This window comes from Herpailurus yagouaroundi, unplaced genomic scaffold, assembly GCF_014898765.1.
Source record: "Herpailurus yagouaroundi ecotype Mexico unplaced genomic scaffold, PumYag 141, whole genome shotgun sequence".
NCBI lineage: Eukaryota > Metazoa > Chordata > Mammalia > Carnivora > Felidae > Herpailurus > Herpailurus yagouaroundi.
In genome coordinates this window covers 46652867-46673784 of record NW_024412396.1, presented here as the reverse complement: position 1 = coordinate 46673784, position 20918 = coordinate 46652867, and the positions used below count along the sequence as shown (strand labels likewise).

The following is a 20918-nucleotide window of genomic DNA, read 5'->3' as shown; positions in this document are numbered from 1 at the left end:
GTCTTTCTTTGAGTGGTTTGGGTCTTGGAGACCATGGCTCTGAAGTGCACTCCAAACACTGGGAATTATCTTGCTTTTAGTATTCATAATAATCTCCCTGGTACATTGTATTCTCTCCAAACATTTAAATGCATGTTTGTAGCCACGAACCACCAAGCAAATGATCTCCCTAAGAACGGAATGTCAAAAAAGGAACAAGAAAAATTACCAACTTAAAGAATGTGAACCCAAAGCCACGACCTATGAAGATCCCAGAAGTTAAGCAAAAATATCATGACCTCTGGATCGCAAAGAACAACAAAAACTATGAGAACTTCTCAACAGTAGCTGAGAGTGGAGCTATAATGTCTTAAATTTTGACCACATCTCTCAATTAAGCTGGGAGTCTGATGAAAAGAAAGGAATTGTTAAAAAGAAAACCACAGGCCCAAAATGGCATCACATAGGCCAGGTCACCAAACCAGGACTCAATACCTAATCTAACTGCCATTTCAACCTTCTGCAGAAATGTAGATTTAACTGGTCAGTCAGGAATTTTCTGATCAGCATCAGTGAGGAATCTGTCATGTGGGCTTTCTCTATCCCCCCCAAAAGAAGATTAAATAATCCACCTAATAATACCCCTGCCCTTTCCCCTCAGGGAAGGTGGCCCTGCCTAAAACAATCTTTTCTTTTGCTAAGAACTTACCGTCCCACCCTCCTTCCTATAAATTTTGTACAACTCCTTGGGGCTTTCCTCTACTTGCTAGATGGGATGCTGCCCGATTTGTGAATCATGCGTATCAAAGTCACTTCGATCCGTAAAATGTATGGGTTGAATCTTTATTATTTAACAACGTACATGACAGGAAAACAGTCACTCTTAGAATTCCATCTATTTTGGGTAAAGTGATAGGCCAGCTTGAGTCTGTGGAGGACCAGCATGGTGGACTAAAGGTAGCCACAAATCCTTTGTCATTACCCCTGTAATACGATAAAAAATACATGTCGCCTTTGTCCCCATTTCTGGTTCCTGCCACAGAGCTTTAAAAACCCTTGAAATTTCCTGAATAATAGGAGTGCTTTTTTGTTATTCATAATGAATCCCTCTGGACTATACCTGAGTTTATGCTATCATGGTAACTCAAGGTGGTCCCTTAGATAGTTTCAAAACAGGGGTTGGCCACACACAGCAGTACAGGGCTAGAACTTTCAACCCCCTCCCTCTACCTCTGGGGAGGGGGAGGGGATGGAGTTCAACCACCAGTGACCAATGATTTAATGAATCATTCCTAGTCAACACAACCTCCATAAACACTCTTGAACAATGGGGTTTGGGGAGCTTCCTGATCGGTGAGCATATTGATGTACCTGGGGGGTGGTATACCCTAACTCCAAGGGGACAGAGGCTCCTGCACTCAGGATCCTTCTGCACTGTCCCCCCCCATGCCCCACTTCATCTGGTTGTTCATTTGTGTCCTTTATAACAAAGTGTAATCTTAAATACAGCATTTTCCTGAGTTTTCTGAGTGAATAACTAAACCTGAGGTAGAGTTGGGGGAACCTCCTAATTTACAATTGGCTGGACAGAAATGTGGATGACTTGGGAATACCCTCACTTGTGGCCGGTATCTGAAGTGGGAGGCACTTTTGTGGGACTGAGCCCTTAACCTGTGGGGTCTGTGCTAACTCTAGGTGGTTAGTGTCAGAATTGAGTGAATTGTAAAACATCCAGTGTTGGATGACAGGATGGAAACCATGTTGTAAAACATCCAGTGTTGGAGACTTGATGGAAAACCACAGTGGAGCCCCATCAAAAGGTGGGATTTATTACCCCTCCTTTTAAATCTGAGCTGGCTCCCATGACTGTTTAACTAAAAGAAGGCAGAGGAAGTGGCTTATTGATGTTTCCAGGCCTGAGCCTTTGAAAAACCTGAAAGCTTCCACCTTGGACTTTCTGAGAGCCCTGGGCCACCAAGTTAGATGTTCAGGTACTTTGCTGGAAAGGCCATAGAAAGAGGAAAGGCCCTGAGACCACCTGCAGAGAAAGGGGGCCTGACATCCCTGTAGCCAAGTGGAAATTCCAGAAACTCCATCCCAGCTGCTATCCAACTGCAAGAGAAATGTCAAGGACAACCAGAGGAACTGTCCAGGTGCATCCAGTGAATCCCCAGAACTACTTTCATAAGCCACTAAGTTTTGGATAAGTTTGTTATGCAGCCATAAATACTTGATTTAAACACCACCATCAGGATAAGGTGGGTAGGAACCGTCTGAGAAAAGTGTCTTTAATGGCAACATCAGAAATTGTAGTTTGGTCATCCATACGTTTATTTATGCGTTAAACAAATATTTATTGAATGCTTCCATTGGGCTGGACTCCAACTAGGTACTGGGAATACAGATGAAAGGGAATTCTTGCCTTTAAAGAGCTTCCGGCCTCATCAATTCATTCACTTTTTTCTTTAACAAAGCTGTCAACTTTATTGGGAGGGAGAGAGAGAGTCCTAAGCAGGCTCCACGCTGTTAGCACAGAGCCTGATGTGGGGCCCGATCTCATGAGCCTTGAGACCATGACCTGAGTCGAAATCAAAAGTGGGATGCTTAACCCACTGAGCCACCCAGGCACCCCAACAAAGCTGTCAACTTTTATCCTCCAGGACTATTTCCTTCTTTAAATTCCACATTTTCTAGGGCAAGCAAGAGTCAACTCACTTTCCTATCTCCACAAAGTTTTCCTAGACCAATCTGGTCTCTCTATTTCAGTTTCTCCAATTGTAAAATATGGCCCAAAGAGGACTAACAATATTTCCAAGAGACTGTTAGGACATCAAAGCAGAAAGCTTTTTTAAAACTCCAAGCCTTTTAGGAAAAAGTTACGAAGCAGATGACATTTTATTGTCCATTCCAATGTGTTTTTCCTAGAGAAATTTTGTGAATTATATTTTTTTTCAATGTTTTTATTTATTTTTGGGACAGAGAGAGACAGAGCATGAACGGGGGAGGGGCAGAGAGAGAGGGAGACACAGAATCGGAAACAGGCTCCAGGCTCCGAGCCATCAGCCCAGAGTCTGACGCGGGGCTCGAACTCACGGACCGCGAGATCGTGACCTGGCTGAAGTCGGACGCTTAACCGACTGCGCCACCCAGGCGCCCCATTGTGAATTATATTAAAAACAACATCACAAATGACCATTGCCAGAAGCACCTGCCGGGCAGATAAGATGCCAGTTATTCTGTTTCTCTGTCCCTGTCAGGGCTAACATGGAGCACGAACACACGTACACATATACTCTGTGGGATCCAAGGGGAAGCAGACTGGATCCTTCCAGTTCCTACCAGTATAACCACGTTTCTGAGTGTCCCTCAACTGATAACCGGCCGGCTGTCAATAGGCTGTACATTTCACAGACTGTGCCTGTGCTGGCACTTCTGTTCATTATGGAATGTTTATTTAATTAAGCCTTTTCATCAGAGACCTCCAAGCACATAAGGGTGGTTAGTGTTTTTTAAACATCCAACAATTGGGGTTGGCAGCAAAAAATAAACCCAATCATGTGCTATCACATCGCCAGAAACACAATGAGATATGTGAGCAACACTTAACAAAAGTAAATTGTTTATAGTGTGTTCTGAGCAATCATTCGGATTGAAAACATGGGCACAACGTAACTATACTAAACACCATAACTATAGGTAAATTCTCTTGATGGACCTTGGCCAATACTAAAGTGGAGCTTGATTGAATATCAAAAATAAACGACATTAGGAGTGCCTAGGTGGCTCAGTCAGTTAAGCGTCCGACTTCGGCTCTGGTCATGATCTTGCGGTTTGTGAGCTCAGGCCCTGCGTTGGGCTCTGTGTTGACAGCTCAGAGCCTGGAGCCTGCTTCAGATTCTGTGTCTCCCTCTCTCTCTGTCCCTCCCCCACTTGTACTATGTCTCAAAAATAAATAAACTTTAAAAAAATTTTTTTTAACTACATTAATGAAATCAAACTACTTTGAGCTAGACTGTCATAGTTCATAACATTTGTTTTAGTCCTAATTGACTCTAAGCCTTTAATCTTACTCTCCTCAGCCCAATAAATACTCTGTAATAAGATGGAGTCATAAGCATCGCTATAAGTATGTTTTTTATTTTTTTTATTTTTTTAAATTTTTTTTTTCCAACGTTTATTTATTTTTAGGACAGAGAGAGACAGAGCATGAACGGGGGAGGGGCAGAGAGAGAGGGAGACACAGAATCGGAAACAGGCTCCAGGCTCTGAGCCATCAGCCCAGGGCCTGACGCGGGGCTCGAACTCCCGGACCGCGAGATCGTGACCTGGCTGAAGTCGGACGCTTAACCGACTGCGCCACCCAGGCGCCCCTATAAGTATGTTTTTTAAAAGTCCTGCTTGCTTTTGTATAATAGGCAAAAGCTGGAAATAGCCCAGATGTCCTTCAGTAGGTGAATGGTTAAATAGCTGTGATACAACCACACCATGGAATACAGCTCAGAGATAAACAAGAAATGAATGATTGATCCATGCAACTCCGATGAATCATGAGGCAACTCAGGGAAAAAAAAAGACTACCCTACAAGATTACATACTACATGATTTCATTCTTGAAATGACAACTTCTAGAAACAGAGAATAGATTAGTAGTTGTTAGAGTCAGGAGAAAGGCCCCAAGCTCCATGAAGACAGAAGCACCTTTGTTTGGGACTTTGCCCTATGTATCTCTTCATCTGGCTATTGATTCATATCCTTTATTGTATTTTTTAATAAACTGGTAAAGGTAAGTGTTTCCCTGAGTTCTGTGAGCCTCTCTAGCAAATTAATCAAACCTGAGGAGGTCACCGGAACCTCTCACCCGTAGCTGGTTGGTCAGAAGCACAAGTAACAGCCTAGGGCTTGCAACTGGCCTCTGAAGTGGAGGGTGGAACACAGTCTTATAGAACTGAACTCTTAATCTGTGGAATCTGATGCTGTCTCCATGTAGATAGTGCCAGGAGGAGTTGAATTATAGAATTGCCCAGTGTGGGGGAAACTTTCACACATCTGGTGACCAGAAGTGTCAGGACTGAAGTGTTCTGTGCGAGGAGTAAAGAAGACTCACAAGGAAGAAACAGTAGGGAAGAACTAGGTTGTTCCCAACAAAGGGAGGGAGCTATAGAAGGGCAGCTCACAGGAGGCTTGTTTCAATGGAATTGTTATAGGGGCGCCTGGGTGGCTCAGTCGGTTAAGCGTCCAACTTCAGCTCGGGTCCTGATCTCATGGTTCGTGAGTTTGAGGCTGCATCCAGCTCTCTGCTTCAGATCCTCTGTCTCCCTCCTTCCCTTTCTCTGCCCCTCCCCCCTCTCAAAAATAAACAAACACATAAAAAATGGAACTGTTCTGTATTAATGTCAATAACCTGGTTGCGATATCATGCTATAGTTTTATAAGATGTTACCAGAGGGTGGGGAGGAAGAACAAGGGAAAGAGAAATACAGGATCTCTTTGTATTATTTTTCACAACTGCATGTGACTCTACAATAACCTCAAAATTTAAACATTTTTTACAGTTATGGCCAATTATGTCCTATGCTGGAACTTGGCGAAAATTTTGACATGAATACTCTTTTTGCATTACCTCACATTTTTAAACCTTTAATATGTTCTACTAGAAAACACTGTCAGTTCCCAAGATAATGAAACCCAGTTTAAGAATTATGACTTGTTTTTATTATTTTTTTAAAGTTTACTTATTTATTTTGAGAGGGAGTGAGTGAGAGAGAGAACATGGGCAGGGAAGGGACAGAGAGGGAGAGAGAAATCCCAGGCACCCCATGACTTGTTTTTAAATCATAGTTTAAGAAAAAACTTAACAACTAAATATTAAAATGTACTCAGGCTGTACTTAGAGGATATAAATCTCATAATTTTAAAAATTAAAGATGAAGCATTAGTGTAATAAATAAAATGTTCCTTTACATACTAATTTCAAAGTAAAGCCAACAATTCTAACATTTTTTTGTAATACTGTCATTTTCATTCACCATTCTAAAGGTGGCTTAATAGGTTTATATCCAAGGTATTTTTTTTCCTGGTTTTATTACTTTCACTATAATCACTTTAATCTTTAATCACACTTTCGGGGTGCCTTGGTGGCTCAGTCGGTTAAGCATCCAACTCTTGGTTTTGGCTCAGGTCATGATCTTAGGGTTTGTGGGTTCGAGCCCCCACGTACGGCTCTGCCCTGACAGCTTGGAGGCTGCTTAGAATTCTGTCTCACTCTCTCTGCTCCTCCTCCACTCGCTCGCTCTCTCTCTCTCTCTCTCTCTCTCTCTCAAAAACAATAAACAAATATTTAATCTTTAATCATATTTTCAAGACCCTCACCTAGGCAGGCCCCAGAGTTCATGGCAGTCTCCTTAACTAGGAAAATGCAAAAGAATAGGACATTCTGATAAGACAATTTTAATACTGTTCTGTTGACTTGGGAACTTTTTAATAAAAGTTAAAAAAAAAAAAAAAGCAAGCATCAGCTTTTTCTCTCCTAAGTACTGCATAATCCACGTATGCACCTCCTACCTCATGACTCCCCTCTACCCACTCACTGTGGGATGGGCTAACGCTGAGAGACAGGATGAGAAAAAATGTGGTGTGGCGTCAGAAGTGGGGGCTTAAATGGAGTAATGGGGGGAATCGTTATGTGCATTTCTTAGTCATTTAAAAGGCAGGCAAGCAGAAACTGTGTTTTCCTTATCGATTCAGCCCCATTAGCCCATCCAAGTCAAATGTCCTCCTAATCAAGACAGCCTCACGGAATTGGCTACATAGAGTCAGCCGCTTCCAACGCCCTGATTTAAAGATCACCGGGGCGCCTGGGTGGCGCAGTCGGTTAAGCGTCCGACTTCAGCCAGGTCACGATCTCACGGTCCGTGAGTTCGAGCCCCGCGTCAGGCTCTGGGCTGATGGCTTGGAGCCTGGAGCCTGTTTCCGATTCTGTGTCTCCCTCTCTCTCTGCCCCTCCCCCGTTCATGCTCTGTCTCTCTCTGTCCCAAAAATAAATAAATGTTGAAAAAAAAAATTTAAAGATCACCACGTGCAAAACAGAGAACGCAGGTGCTTCTATTTTCTGAGGAAGAATCACCTAAATCACGTCCACCCAAAAGGCCTGAATGCATTCAAAGGCATCACCTGAGCAAATACACAAGGAGACAAAAATGCTCCCGATGCCCAAGGACTAACCAGCAGGACACAAAGCCATCACCATCAACACTATGTGAGCAGGGGGACCCCCCCCCCCAAGAAGGCGAAGGCACAAGACAGCTATGACTCAGACACGGCGCATCTGATTGCATAGCTTCCGTGCTCTGGATCCAGCGCCTGGAGACGGGAATGTTCCCGTGTGCCTACGATCCACACGACCACACAGCGGCCTTCTCCCTCACCTGACAGGCTGCCAGAGGCTGGCCACTTCACTGCACGGCGATCCCGGCTAGGAGGTCAGCCAACCCCACCAAGGCAACCCCTCTCTGGCACACCTTCCACAAATCTCTACTAACTGCAGGCGAATGAACATGTGAGGAAAATGAGGACTTCTCTCTGAAGGGGAAACTAAAAGAAAGAGTCTCACCCCAAACTTCTCCAAAAAGTGTATCAGACGTCTCTGGATCCCATTTGTTCACTATACTTACTGGGCAGAAGATTAGCTATTATATTTTTTAGTTTAAATTTTAATTAACATACACGGGTTTCAGGAGTAGAATTCAGTGATTCATCATTTACATACGACACCCAGTGCTCATCCCAACAAGTGCCCTCCAGGGTGCCCACCTCCTTCCATCAACCCACGGTTTTTTTTCTCTACCGTTAAGAGTCTCTTGTGGAACAAAATCACATAGTATGTGTCCTTCTCTGATTGACTTATTTCGCTTAGCTTAATACATTCTAGCTCCATCCATGTCATTGCAAATGGCAAGATTTCATTCTTTCCCGATGGTTGAGTTATATTCCATTGTGTGTGTGTGTGTGTGTGCATGTGTGCATCACACCTTCTTTATCCATTCATCAGTCAGTGGACATTTGGGTTCTCACCATAGTGTGCTAGTAGTGATAATGCTGCTATAAACATTGGGGTGCACGTACCCCTTTGAAGCTATATTTTTGTATCCTTTGGGTAAACACCTAGTAGTGTAATTGCTGGATCACAGGGTAGTTCTATTTTGAACGTTCTGAGGAACTTCCGTGCTATTCTCCAGAGTGACTGCACCGGTTTGCTTTCCGACCAACAGTGCAAGAGGGTTCCCCTTTCTCCTCATCCTCACCAACACCTGTTGTTTCTTGTGTTGTAAACGTTAGCCACTCTGAAAGGCGTGAGGTGGTATCTCATTGTGATTTTGATTTGCATTTCCCTGACGATGAGTGATGTTGAGCATCTTGTCATGTGTCTGTAAGCCATCTGGATGACTCCTTTGGAAAACTGTCTATTGTACTTGGAAGGGGGATGGAAGGGGACCTGAGCAGCTGGGAAAGGAAAGGAGGCAATCGGCACAGGCTTGGCACTCACCTTTGCAATTCTGTCAACCCAAATCTACTACATAAAACCGGTGATTTAGCATTATTATGGCACAACTGAACTGGCATAAAGTACACAGTCATCACCCTGCCAGCAGGTTACCACAGTCTAGGAGAGCTCTGTTCAGCACCTGGGGGATGGTACAATCTCCTTTTTGATGCCGCCCTTTGAATCCAGGCATTGCTAGCCTTCCCCGGGTGTTATGAGTGACTGGGCTTCGGGCCGCCAGCAAAGACTGTCCTCTCCGGCTATTTGGAAAGAAAAGGTGGAACTCTAACTCTATTACAAACTGTTGTAACTCTGTTACAAACTCTTTCTAACTCTATTTACAAACTGTAAAGTCTATTACAACTGGAGGAGGTTCACATATTTTATATTTGTTGACTAGCAAAAGAGAACCCTTTAAAATGATTATCATGAAAAATGTCAACTGGTGTCTCTCCATTATATACAACGGCCTCATTCTGGTCCCCAGTGCTGCCACCTTCCCTTTTCACATCATTTTGTCTGACTTTTGGCCTTTACATTAATTAGTGCTGGATAAAAGCATGGGAGGCAGGTGAGGATAAAAAGCTTCAGTCTGAATTGAGTCCTTAATTTCCAACATCTGTGTCACTGAATCATTCCAGACACTTTTATGTAAACAGAACAAAAAAAAAAAAAAAAAAAAAAGGAGCTCTGTCTATAGTAAAAGTTATTAAGGAAAGGTAAACAATTTATAATTCAAAAATTATACAAAAGAAAATTATCTTTGGATTTCTGCAGCTATAATAATGTTCAGTTACCGCAAATACTTTGCTATTTTAAAGAACCCAGGTTTGTTTTTCCCCCAGCAATGAATTGCTTAAAACCTAAGGTAAACTGTTTATAGATTAAATTCTATTCAAATGCCTAGGATACACTATTTGTAGGCATCCTATGGTGATTTTTCTTGTACACTGAAGAATCCTATTGCCAAGCTCTTAATTTAAATATAGATTTTCATATAATGAGTCTTTACCTACAATCACAGGCTCGTTCGTTGCTATGCTTTTTCTGTGTGTCACGTTCATTATGAAGAAGAAACTTTGATTAAGCCTCTCTTTGCCTGTAGTGGTTTGCGGCAAACCTTACAAAGCACGTTGAATTGATGAGATCCCTGCGAGTTTATGAGATGAAAAATGCAGCTGCAGACACAGACATTTTTATAACTAATATTGAGACTTCCCATGAAATAAACAGCATAATAAAGCAAAGGAGACTGTAGCAGCAAAGACATTAAATGCTTGCTTTGTGATGATACCGTAGTAGGTGAAAGAACCTAGTTCCACACTCATGCTGCAGGACACGACAAAGATTGTGTTACTTTGCTTCCATTTCAGATCTTAATTAGTGTTTCCGTCAGTAGTTTACAGGGAAGTTTTAAGTGGTTACTATACACTGTGCCTCTGTATATTCTGTTACTTATTGGTATTTTGGGATCATTTCAGTCATTATCCAGAGTAATCCAGCTCTGGTCAGTTGGGGATAAAGTCAGTCCTCGAGTAGACCGGGGACCGGGGACGTTTGTTACAGAGTCAAGAAGAGGGGGCATTTCCATGTTTTTCATCTGAAGCTTCAGAACGTTTTTCCAAGTTTAGAGGAATATTATTTCTCACTAAACATGCACCATCCTTGTTCTACATAAGGTGTTTTGTGAAAGATTTTGTACAGGTCAAATTTTTGAAAATCGCACTGTTTAAAATTCAATGTTGGGTCTGTTATTTTGGGGAACCCTCTTATTAGCTTTTGAGCATGACAAATACTTTCTCATCACAGGAACAGAAGGTGGCTCCTAATATACCTGATTCTAAGTTTGATTTTGGCCACAGGTTTCCCAAGTACCGGCTATGACTTGCATTATGATCACGTCATGTATGACTATGCTCTGTGTTTAGTCCACGCATTGAAATAAAACATGTGGAAATTGAGGCAGAGACTATCTGAGAAACTGAGTCCTCTTAGGGAAACAAGAAGCATTTCAATCCACACTCAGAGTTTAAAACCATTTTTCACAATATCTACCAATTACATCAAATAAGACAAAAAGAGAGAGGGAGGCAAACCATAAGAGACTCTTAAATACAGAGAGCAAACTGAGGGTTGCTGGAGGGGTGTTGGGTGGGGGGATGGTCTGGATGGGGGATGGGCATTAAGGAGGGCACTTGCTGGGATGAGCACCGGGTGTTCTATGTAAGTGATGAATCACTGAATTCTACTCCTCAAATTATTATTATACTATATGTTAACTAAATTGGATTTAAATAAAATTTAAAATTAAGGAAAAATCAAATCTTGCCTCTTCTACTTTAGATCAGTTCTTTCCTACATGATAAGCTGTTGAGTATTGCAGGTTTAAGCCAAGAAAAATAGATATGTTATAGTAAAAAGAACCCCAACCCTATGATCATAATTTTTTTTCTTTTCAAATTTTTACTTAATTTCTAGTTAGGTAATATACAGTGCAATATTGATTTCAGGAGTAGAATTTAGTGATTCATCACTTACATACAACGCCCAGTGCTCATCCCAACAAGTGCCCCCCTTGATAACGATCACCCGTCTAGCCCATCCCCCACTCACCTTCTTCCATCAATCTTCATTTTATTCTCTATGGTTAACAGTCTCTTGTGGTTTGTTTCCCTCTCCGTATGTTCATCTGTTTTGTTTCTTTATTCCACATATGAGTGAAATCATATGGTATTTGTCTTTCTCTGACTGACTTATTTAGCTTAGCATAATAAATTCTAGTTCCAACCGTGTCATTGCAAATGGCAAGATTTCATTCTTTTCAACAGCTGAATAATATTTTTATATACATACATACATACATACATACATATACATACATACCCCACACTTTCTTTATTCATCAGTAGTAGATATTTGAGCTCTCTCCACAGTTTGGCTATTGTTGATAATGCTGCTATAAATATTGGGGTGCATAAACCCCTTTGAATCTGTAGTTCTATATCCTTTGGGTAAATACCTAGCAGTGTAATTGCTGGCTCATAGGGTTTTTATTTTTAACTTTCTGAGGACCTTCCATACTATTCTCCAGAGTAGCTGGACCAGTTTGCATTCCCACCAACAGTGCAAGAGGGTTCCCCTTGCTCCACACATGATCATAAGTTTTGAGATCTAGAATGAGTCTTAGCATTTTAAAGATGACTGATTTATAAGTGGCTTGCCCTCGGTCACAGAGTTAATTAGTAACCTAACTGAAAATGTTTGGTCTTTCATTTCAGTCCACTTTTTTCTACATTTCAATTTTTACCATAAACCAAAGGAAGATTCTTGTGAAGTGTACAGAATGAACATAAAGAAAGTAGAACCTGGAGTGCTGGCCTAACTCAGTTTTAGGACAGAAGGTGAAACTATGATTCATCACAAACAGAGTGATGTCCCTGTACTGATTGAAGAGCCGAAGCCCTGGACCAAGATTCTTAGAGAACTGGTAACAAGGGGAAATCAATTTTACCAGGGAAAGGCAGGAACATTTAATAAAGTCCAAGAAAACTAGAAAGGAAACATCCTGGATTTGAATGTGGTTCCAAAACCACATTTGTGTGGCCTTGGGTGAGTAAATTTAATCTGAGTTCATTTCCCACCTGCATAGACCTCTTTTAAGCAAAGCAGGCAAATCTGTGCCAAGGACCCCTGTTGTCCTGGCTACGGATTAAGGGATGAGACACCCAAAGCTAAGTTAAGGCAACAATGGCTTAAAAGACGGACGGATTCAAACTCAGCCAAAGGTGATTCCAATTTGGCTGATGGCTACCTGACTCAGTCAGACATCTCTGCCCCTCTAATTAAGCAGCTGGACTTCAATGCCCAGAGAATCAAGAGTGGTAACAGAAGCTGAGAGACTCATCATAACATTGGAACGTATTGGCCCCGACCCCGAGTGAGCAATTTCATGATGTTGTTGACCTCTTATTACAATAAGGTATATTCTAGGTTAGGATATCTCAACCTTGGCACCCTTGCCATTTGGGGCTGGGTACCTTTTTTATTGTGGAGAGCTGTCCTGTGCACTATAGAATGATTAGCAGCACCCCTGGCTTCTACCCACTAAATGCTAGGTACCCCCGTCCCTAGGTTCCGGCATTGAAAAACAGGTCCAGACATTGCAAAATGTTCCCTGGAGCAACGGGGACAAAATAGCTCCCAGTTAAGATCCATCTTTCCAGATTAAGGCACTGTTGTGGGTACTGGGAACACAAAGACAAAGACACAGTCCCAGTCCTTGAAACGTTCTCCGTAGACTGAGGAATACAGGCATACGTGTGACCCTTCGGATGGGCAACGCACCCCCGGCACACTCCAGGCAGAGAGACTATGAGCAAAAGCCGCAGGAGGATAAAAGAGCTAGACCCTCCTGTAGATCAGTCATTAAGTCAAGGGTGCTGCTCTGCCGTCCAGTGCTTCCTCGAGCAAGAAGGTTATGAACTCCCACTACCTTCCCCCTTCTCCTGGAATGATACTCTTAACATCCAGGCCAAGCAACATAGCAGCATGTGGCACTCCACTGGTGACCACTAAATGGAGTTGAACTACAGTTCAACTCATCTGTGCAGGTGAGCCTCTAGGTTATGCAACAACAGGTGTATCTCAAGAGCTGACATTCCACCAGTGAGTGTTCACAGGTTTACAACGAAGCCACCAGTGTCTTCTCCCTTGCCGTATTTCCATCTAGCATTAACATGGCTAAGTCACACAAGGCCCCCGTGGCTATGGAATAGAGCACTGGTTCTCAATGAGTTGGCAATACAAATACACGAAGCACAGTGTGTGAAAAGTGCGGCTGTGTTTGCCAGTTTTGGCCTCCCTGTAGGAAAATTAAAAAAAAAAAATTTTTTTTAATGTTTATTCATTTTTGAGAGACAGAACACGAGCGGGGAAGGGGCAGAGAGAGGGAGACACAGAATGTGAAACAGGCCCCAGGCTCTGAGCCGTTGGCGCAGAGCCCGACGTGGGGCTCGAACCCACGAACTGTCGAGCCCGTGACCTGAGCCGAAGTCGGACGCTCAACCGACTGAGCCACCCAGGTGCCCCATCACTGTAGGAAGATTTTAGAAGCCGATTCAGAAGCTCTACAGTGCTGTCAAGTTAACATTTCTCAGCAGCAGTGAAGTTTTTGAGCTAGTGGGGGTAGTTTCGGGTGGTAGTGAGTCAGCGTTGATGCTGTGTTGGTCAATGGGATGCATGAGTCTGAGGGAGAAGGTATGACGACAAGTACCGGACCAGGAATCCAGAAAGCCCAATATCCAGTCCCCAGTCTTCCTCATAACTGGCTATGGGAACTGGGCAACTTTCTGTCTAAGGACGTCGGTAACTCAGCTTCTGTAAGTTAAAGTATAACGTACGCGGGAGAATGTGTACATCTTCGGTGTTTCGTTTGATGAGTCTTGACAACTGAACAGACAGATGTAATCACCACACAAAACAAGATACAGAACATTTCCAACCCCCCAGAAGGCTCCCTTGTACCCCTTTCGAGTCTGCCCTCCTCCCTGCTGCCCAGGCAACCACTTTCGAGTTTCTTTCCCCATACGTTCTTTTTAAGAGGTCTTGGATGTCACATAAATGGAATCAGAGAATGTGTATTCTTTGATGTCACGCATGGTTCTCTCACTTAATGTTTCTGAAATTCATCCATGTTGTTATGCGTGTCTGGAGGGCGCTCCTTTCACTATGGCATAGTATTCCCCACTCTGTGAGGACCCCACAGTTTGTTTATCTATGCTTCCATTGATAGATATTTGGGTTCGGTCGAGTTTCCAGCTATTATAAATAAAGCTGCTAGTAACATTGCCATACACATCTTTTTGTAAACATGTTGTCATTTCTCTTGAGGAACTTCATCTTTAAAATAGCACGATTGTGAGCTTTCCCTGCAGGTAGCTTGGGGATTGCCGGAGGGGCAAAGGGAGGAGAAACGAGCAAATGTAGGACTCTTCCCATAATGTTTCCAGCAGAACTGCTCTTCGTTCTGTCTTATAGATGAGGCATTTGCTAAGATGTCATTTGAAGGAAGGGTTGCCCACCGTATCTGAAAACCACCTCATGAGGTACTTACTAATGTCCCTTCTAGCTCTAAGAATCTATGGTTCTTTAACGGTTTCAAGGAAAATATGTCATAGTTTATACTTAAATTATGTCTTCTAAATGCTCCATGATCATCTCCTATTCAAATTCTTCTAACGGATCCTGCATTGCATGGAAAATACAATACAAATTCATCAGCAAGACCTTTACAATTGCTCTCGAAGTCAGTTTGGATCTTTCTGAAAGACCATTTCCAATACTTCTGCTTTCCTCACTGCTGGAATCGCTGGAATCACAGGAATCTATTGTCCTCACAAAACAAAGCTGGCAACACCCAGCTCTGTGCCTTACCCTAGCTATCTCTGCCACCGGAATATTCTTATTGACCCCACCTGCCAAGGTCCCATTGAAATCTACACTCTTCTACCAACCTGGGATATTTTCCTGGGTCCACGAGAACACACGTGTTATCCGGGCACGTAGTATCACAGCTACATGTGCATGGACCTATACGCTCACTTCTAAACTGCAAGAGCCAGAGACAGTCAGTTTCCCCCTTTCCCTCTCTCCTTTGATTCACATACAGCATCAAGAAAAGTCCTTTTTCATACAATGCTAAAATCAATACTGGCTGAATGTGATTTGTGAGTATGTGTATGACTGTTATTTTCCTAAAGTGAAAATGCAGGCTGTTCACAGAAAGAGCAAAACCTAAAGAACATCCGTGGAACCTTCACTCACACGCTTGCCTTTTGCTCAATGACCTTTCAAATGCATGGTCAATTTTGTAAATCTTGCCTCCCACAAAACTACCACTGGTACAAATGGCCCATAGAAAACTACTGCTGATTTTCTTTCAGGACAACCGGGGTGTGATTTCCTGTCAAAGCCCAATAATATCTACCAGGAAAAAAAAAAAAAATGCTTCTTAAGTGCCTGCAGTGCTCGTTTTTGCCCACGGTCTAAGGCAACTGCTATCTGGCACGGTGTTAAAAAGCTCCGTCTGACTCCTATTTAGTGATTCTTCACCTCAAATGTTTCCTTCCTTAGCTTCAGGTGCTGTTCCTTCCCTTCCTTTTTACATCCACTCAGGAAAACTGAAAGAAAGGCATTTGTATTCTTTAAAGTACCCCTTGAAATCAATCTCATTACTCTTTAGAATTAGTTTGCATCGACCATATATCCTCCAACTTTTATGTGTCCTGGAAACCTTACAACATAACAGAAAAATAGATAATATCCATCAAGAAAACATGCACTGAAGCAAGAGAATGGATTAATGACTTTTGGAAGATTCCACTGAAATCTATGCCAAATAAGAAAATCTGGAAAAGAAGTAAGCTGTAGAGAAACATTCTGGAGGATCGATTTTTTTCCCCAAGTAACTCTTTAAGTGCCAAAACCATTCCATTTTTAAAATCATTTTAAATTAAAGAGTAACTAAAAAGTAAAACATTTTCCTGCATTGCTTAGTAGGCAATGCTGAAAAGAAATTAACCTTGTCTCGAGGTCTCATAGTCTTTATTAGGAAATCATTGCCATGCTGGCTTGTCACACAACGAATGCCTCACGAGAACTTAGGTATTGTGGTGTCTGCAGCTACTGACCTTGGACTGACCACAGGAAGACGTTTTTGAATCCTGGGTCTACTGTCACAGGCTTTCAGAGGCCATATCTCGCCACTGCCTCTAGCTGGGTTCTTCTTGCTGGCTACTTTTCTGCCTCCACTCAGACAACCAAGTATATTCCAAATGGTGTCCAAAATGAAAGTAAACCATTTTCCCAGGAAAAACAGAATGCCTCCTCTATGGGTCAAGAGCGTGAATGCTCACGCTTGTGTAATTCAAATATAAATGGGGGCCTGAAACCAGTAAAGAGTAAAACCTCGTGAAGCCATGGGGTATGTGTGGGAAGGGAGGGGAGTAGATGGCCCTAAGCCTAAAGGCTTTCTGATCAAAATGAAACTAGTATCACGGGCAGTAGTCAGGCAGGCAGGAGACTTTCATATTTCACCCAAACTCTAAATCTATGGAGTTTCCTCCACTACAGCCTTAGTGAGAAGTTGATGTTCTCCAAAGGCTACAGAAGGTATGTTTTTAAAAGGGGGGTGAGCATGGGGCCTGACACTTGTAGGAAGGACCAGAAACCGAAGTAGCCAGCATTTAAGAAATGTCAATGATGAAAGTGGCCATATTCTCAAATCCAATTTCAATCACTGTCAGACACAGAGACCCAAAACTACCATTAGCTGATCAGTCTGGTAGATGGAAATAGGCAGCTGTAAGGGTTACTATGGATCCCCACAGGTCACTGGGCAGAGGAAGCAGAGTGCCCAGCATTGCAGGACAGTAAGGCATCTGTCAACCCACCTGATAGCAGCCGGCATGGTCCTTTTAAGGAATAATTCTCGTCGCTCCCCCGATCAAACCTCTCCCATGACTTCCCAGAGTAGCCAGGGTTAAATGCAGGCTCCAAGCCATGATTCCTGTAACAAAACCACCCAGGTTGAGGCCCCACCCTCTCCCCATGTTGCACATGCTCCAAGTCCCATGGCATTTCTGCTCTCTAAAATCCCAACCTTGCTCTGACCTAGGACCTAGGTGCTGGCTCTTCCTTCTGCCACAAGTACTTTGACCTCCAATCTCTGAAGAGCAACCTGCATCTCAAATGCCAATCCTTCACAAGGAGGCCTTTCTTAATTACCCTGAACATGGTCATGTGCCCCCTCAGTGACACCTATTAGCGCCCAAAAGTATGTCAATGGGACTTAGTGTCTAAAAGGGTACCTCTCAACTGGGGGTGATTTTGCCCTCCAGGGGGCAACTGGCAATATCTAAAGACATTTTTGGTTGTCTCCACTGGGAGAGGACTACTGGCATCCAGTGGGTAGAGGCCGGCAATGCTGTTAGACATTCTACAATGCACAGAACAATCCCCGCAGCCAGGAAGTATCCAGCCAGGAGCATCAACAGTGTCTTGGCTGAGCCACCCTGGAATGGAATGTAAACTGCCTAGGGCTGATACTGGTCCATTAACTGCTGTATCCTCTGTGGCTTTAGTACTACCTGACACACAGTAGGTGTTCAATCAATATTTGTTAGCCTACTAAGCTACTCTCATTCCTGGGTTTCACTGATGAGGACTGTGCATGATATTGCTAGACCATATTATATCAATAGCTGTATATTATTTGTAGCCTATATGTGTGCATAATATTCATATCCATTTATGTTTATGTATCTCCACAGGAGATACAAGTATAGGGTGCCACACTCGGTTATTCTCAAATAATCTTTTGGACGTCATAACAAATTCAAGAGTGAAAAGATCCTTAACAGGCAATCGAGAACTGATGTTTGCACCTAAGCACCTAGCACCCAAATTGGGCAAACGAGGTAAATAGTGGCCCCTATAAGATGGTGAACCAACAGGGATTATTTCAGTCTGGGTGGGCCACATGTGAAAAATGGGCTTAGCAAGACCAAGAGCGGTAGGTTCACGTCGCGCTAACCAGCTAAGCTGGAACTCTGTTTCCCACGCTTCCGTCCCCTGCGCTCCTCTGGGTTAGCACGGACCCCAGGAAGCAAGCGGGTGAGACGGAAAGAAGGAAGTGGAGGAACAGCTGTGGTCTCTCTGCATCTGCAAGGCTGGTGCGGGGTATCAGGTGCTTCCGCAACTCTGTGTGTCTTCATTTACTGCTGGCCACTTCGTTGTCAAGAGTCAGCAAATGGACCTGTCCAGCCCTTTCTGGAATGCCTCCTTCACCGTCTCTGACTCCTGGTCAGGTGCATGCTCAGTTCCATGATGAAGGTCAGTCGGTGGCTCCTGGAATTCGACCCCATCATGGACGCAATTTGATGGCAGCGAGAGACCAATGTGGGTTGCAGTCCACGAATGTGGATGCCAGCTTGTCCTCACGGGTTCTACTTCATCTCTCCCTCCTCAAGGTCACATCCATCTTTCCTCCTCACTGCCTGCCCTAGTGATGCCTGGCACCAGATGTCACAACCTTCCATTGACTGTTTAACCAGATCCCACAACTACCTGGGTGAAATCCAGATGATAAGTCTTAGTGGCTCCACTTTTCTGATCAAACCCTGACTGAGACACTTGAGATGATGCTTGGGTGGCCTTCCCACATCCCTCCTATTCCGAGACCTGCTCCATGTTGACAAGATAGCCACATAACTGAGGTCCAGGTGGATGGGATCTTATTAGAAGGAAATGGATTTTAGCATGTGGATACACTCAGCATTGACTGCCAATAATTAGAAAAGGACTCACTAAATCACATAAAGTGGCCATGCTTACATAGTGCCTATGGCTATGATTCCTTCCATCCTTTTAAATGTCATTGGAATTGATTTTGACTAAACAGACCCGGATGTGTGGCTTTTCGTATCACCTAATGATTTTGTTTCCCTTTATCAAGATCACTTGTGTCACAACATGATCGCCCTCCCACTCGGATGTTTGGTGAGGAGACCTCGGATCAAGTGGCATACGTGACTTGCAACGTTTAGCGATTGTCACCCATGCGGTTACACGTACTGGGAACGAGAGCAATGGGTAAGATGGGAGACTCTGTGTGCCCCAATATTCCGGAAATCATTTTTATTCTGAGCCTGTGACTCTGCACATTTAGATATTTCGCATTTGTCTTTACAACCTCCTCATGGAGTCCATTTTAATAAATATTCTGCTTGGTAACTCCCGCACTGTTTTTTCAATGATGAAATAGAATGCTGCTGGCGTGCTGTACTCCAGGGCGGATGGCTCATCATTTGGCCTCTTATCCACTTTTTTTTTTTTTTTTGAACATTACAAGATGACAGAATTAAATGACCTTAGCAGAATCTGACAGTTTATGAAGGTAAATTAGCCAGACTGGGGTCAGAAGGTACAAACCACCTAGGAAAGGCTTTCGGCAGGTAAAGGCTTAGAGCTCAGAGGTGCAGCTGACACTGACAATCAAGGAGCTGGTGGCGGGAGAGAGCTCTGTAGCCCAACCTAATATAAATGCTGGGGGACAGCAGAGAGAGAAGGGGGAGCAAAGCACAGAATAAAGCTTTCAGCTAAAACAAGGACGGAAGCTGATGAGGTTGGTAGGCAGAGGCACGTATCTTGTACCCTTATACATGCACACGCGTGCACGTGCGCGCGCACACACATACACACACACACACACGCACACACACACTTAAACATCACCCTACCTGAGCAAGCAGTGAAAAGATGGGATGTGGTAGGGGTTCCATGGTGTAATGGTGAGCACTCTGGACTCTGAACAGATGAGGATGACCACAGCCCAAACTGGCCACCACTAACAAGCAACACTCCTTGGGCCTGATTATCTCTGAGTACAAAGCTCCTGTCCTTCACTAGACACAGCCACCTTCCCTGGAGGCCATGGGTATATGTGGCTTGAAGAACTTTAACAGCCTTCAAATTCAGACCGTGCAGTGATATCCCAATTTTTGAAAGTAGTCGTGATAGACTGCATTATTGGCCCCAACTTTTCATGCCTCTCTGCATCCATGACCTTGCCACAGGCCCCATAAATAGGCAGCGAACCGTCCTGCCCTCTGACTTTGGCCTTGGCTCTGTGACTTGCTTTGGGAGCAAGAGTAGGCTAGTTCCAGGCCCAAGCCAAGAAGCTGTGAAAAGCAAGCCCTGGCTAGCACACTGGTCCCACAGAGCCAGCCCAGCCGACCCGTACACTTGCAGGAAGAAGCAGGGAGCCCCACTGCTGCTGCCAGAGTTATGGTGGCCAGCAGAGCCCAGCTGAGCCCCCGCCAGCCCGCCCATGCCTGCACAGTAAGAACTACGTTTGGTAGTATTTACACAGAAAGAGCAAACTGTTAAAATGCCAGCACCTTTCTATAAAAGAAAACCTCACGCAGACCCCTACGAATCCGTCAGATAAAGTGGATCAGTTCTATTTAAGGCAGGCTGTAGGTCCTTGAGTCCCCTGGTCCCCCCTCATCACGATAGGTATCTGAGGCACCTCCACACCCCACAGTGTGAGAGTAATGACTCTAACAGAAAGAGCACTGGATCAGAAAATGGAAGCCCTGAGTTTGAATCCACCCTATGCCACTCAACCACCTTTGAGATTCAGTTCCACGAGGAAAAGGGGGTTAATAATCTATGATGCTTGGTCACCCAATCCCTGAAGTTGATTACATAAGGATGCGTGCACAAATACAGGGTACACCGATAGAGGGTATCACGGCCACCATCACACCCCCTCCCACCATAATCGTCCACATGGTAGGGTGAACTTGTCAGAGCCACGCCCTTGACCATGACTGAAGCA

General features: G+C 43.7%; 1 protein-coding gene across 12 annotated transcripts in view; it reads right to left on the bottom strand.

Moving 5' to 3' along the window:
• RGS6 (regulator of G protein signaling 6) overlaps window positions 1–20918 on the bottom strand; it is a 603304-nt gene that overhangs the window by 384401 nt on the left and 197985 nt on the right. The window lies entirely within an intron of this gene.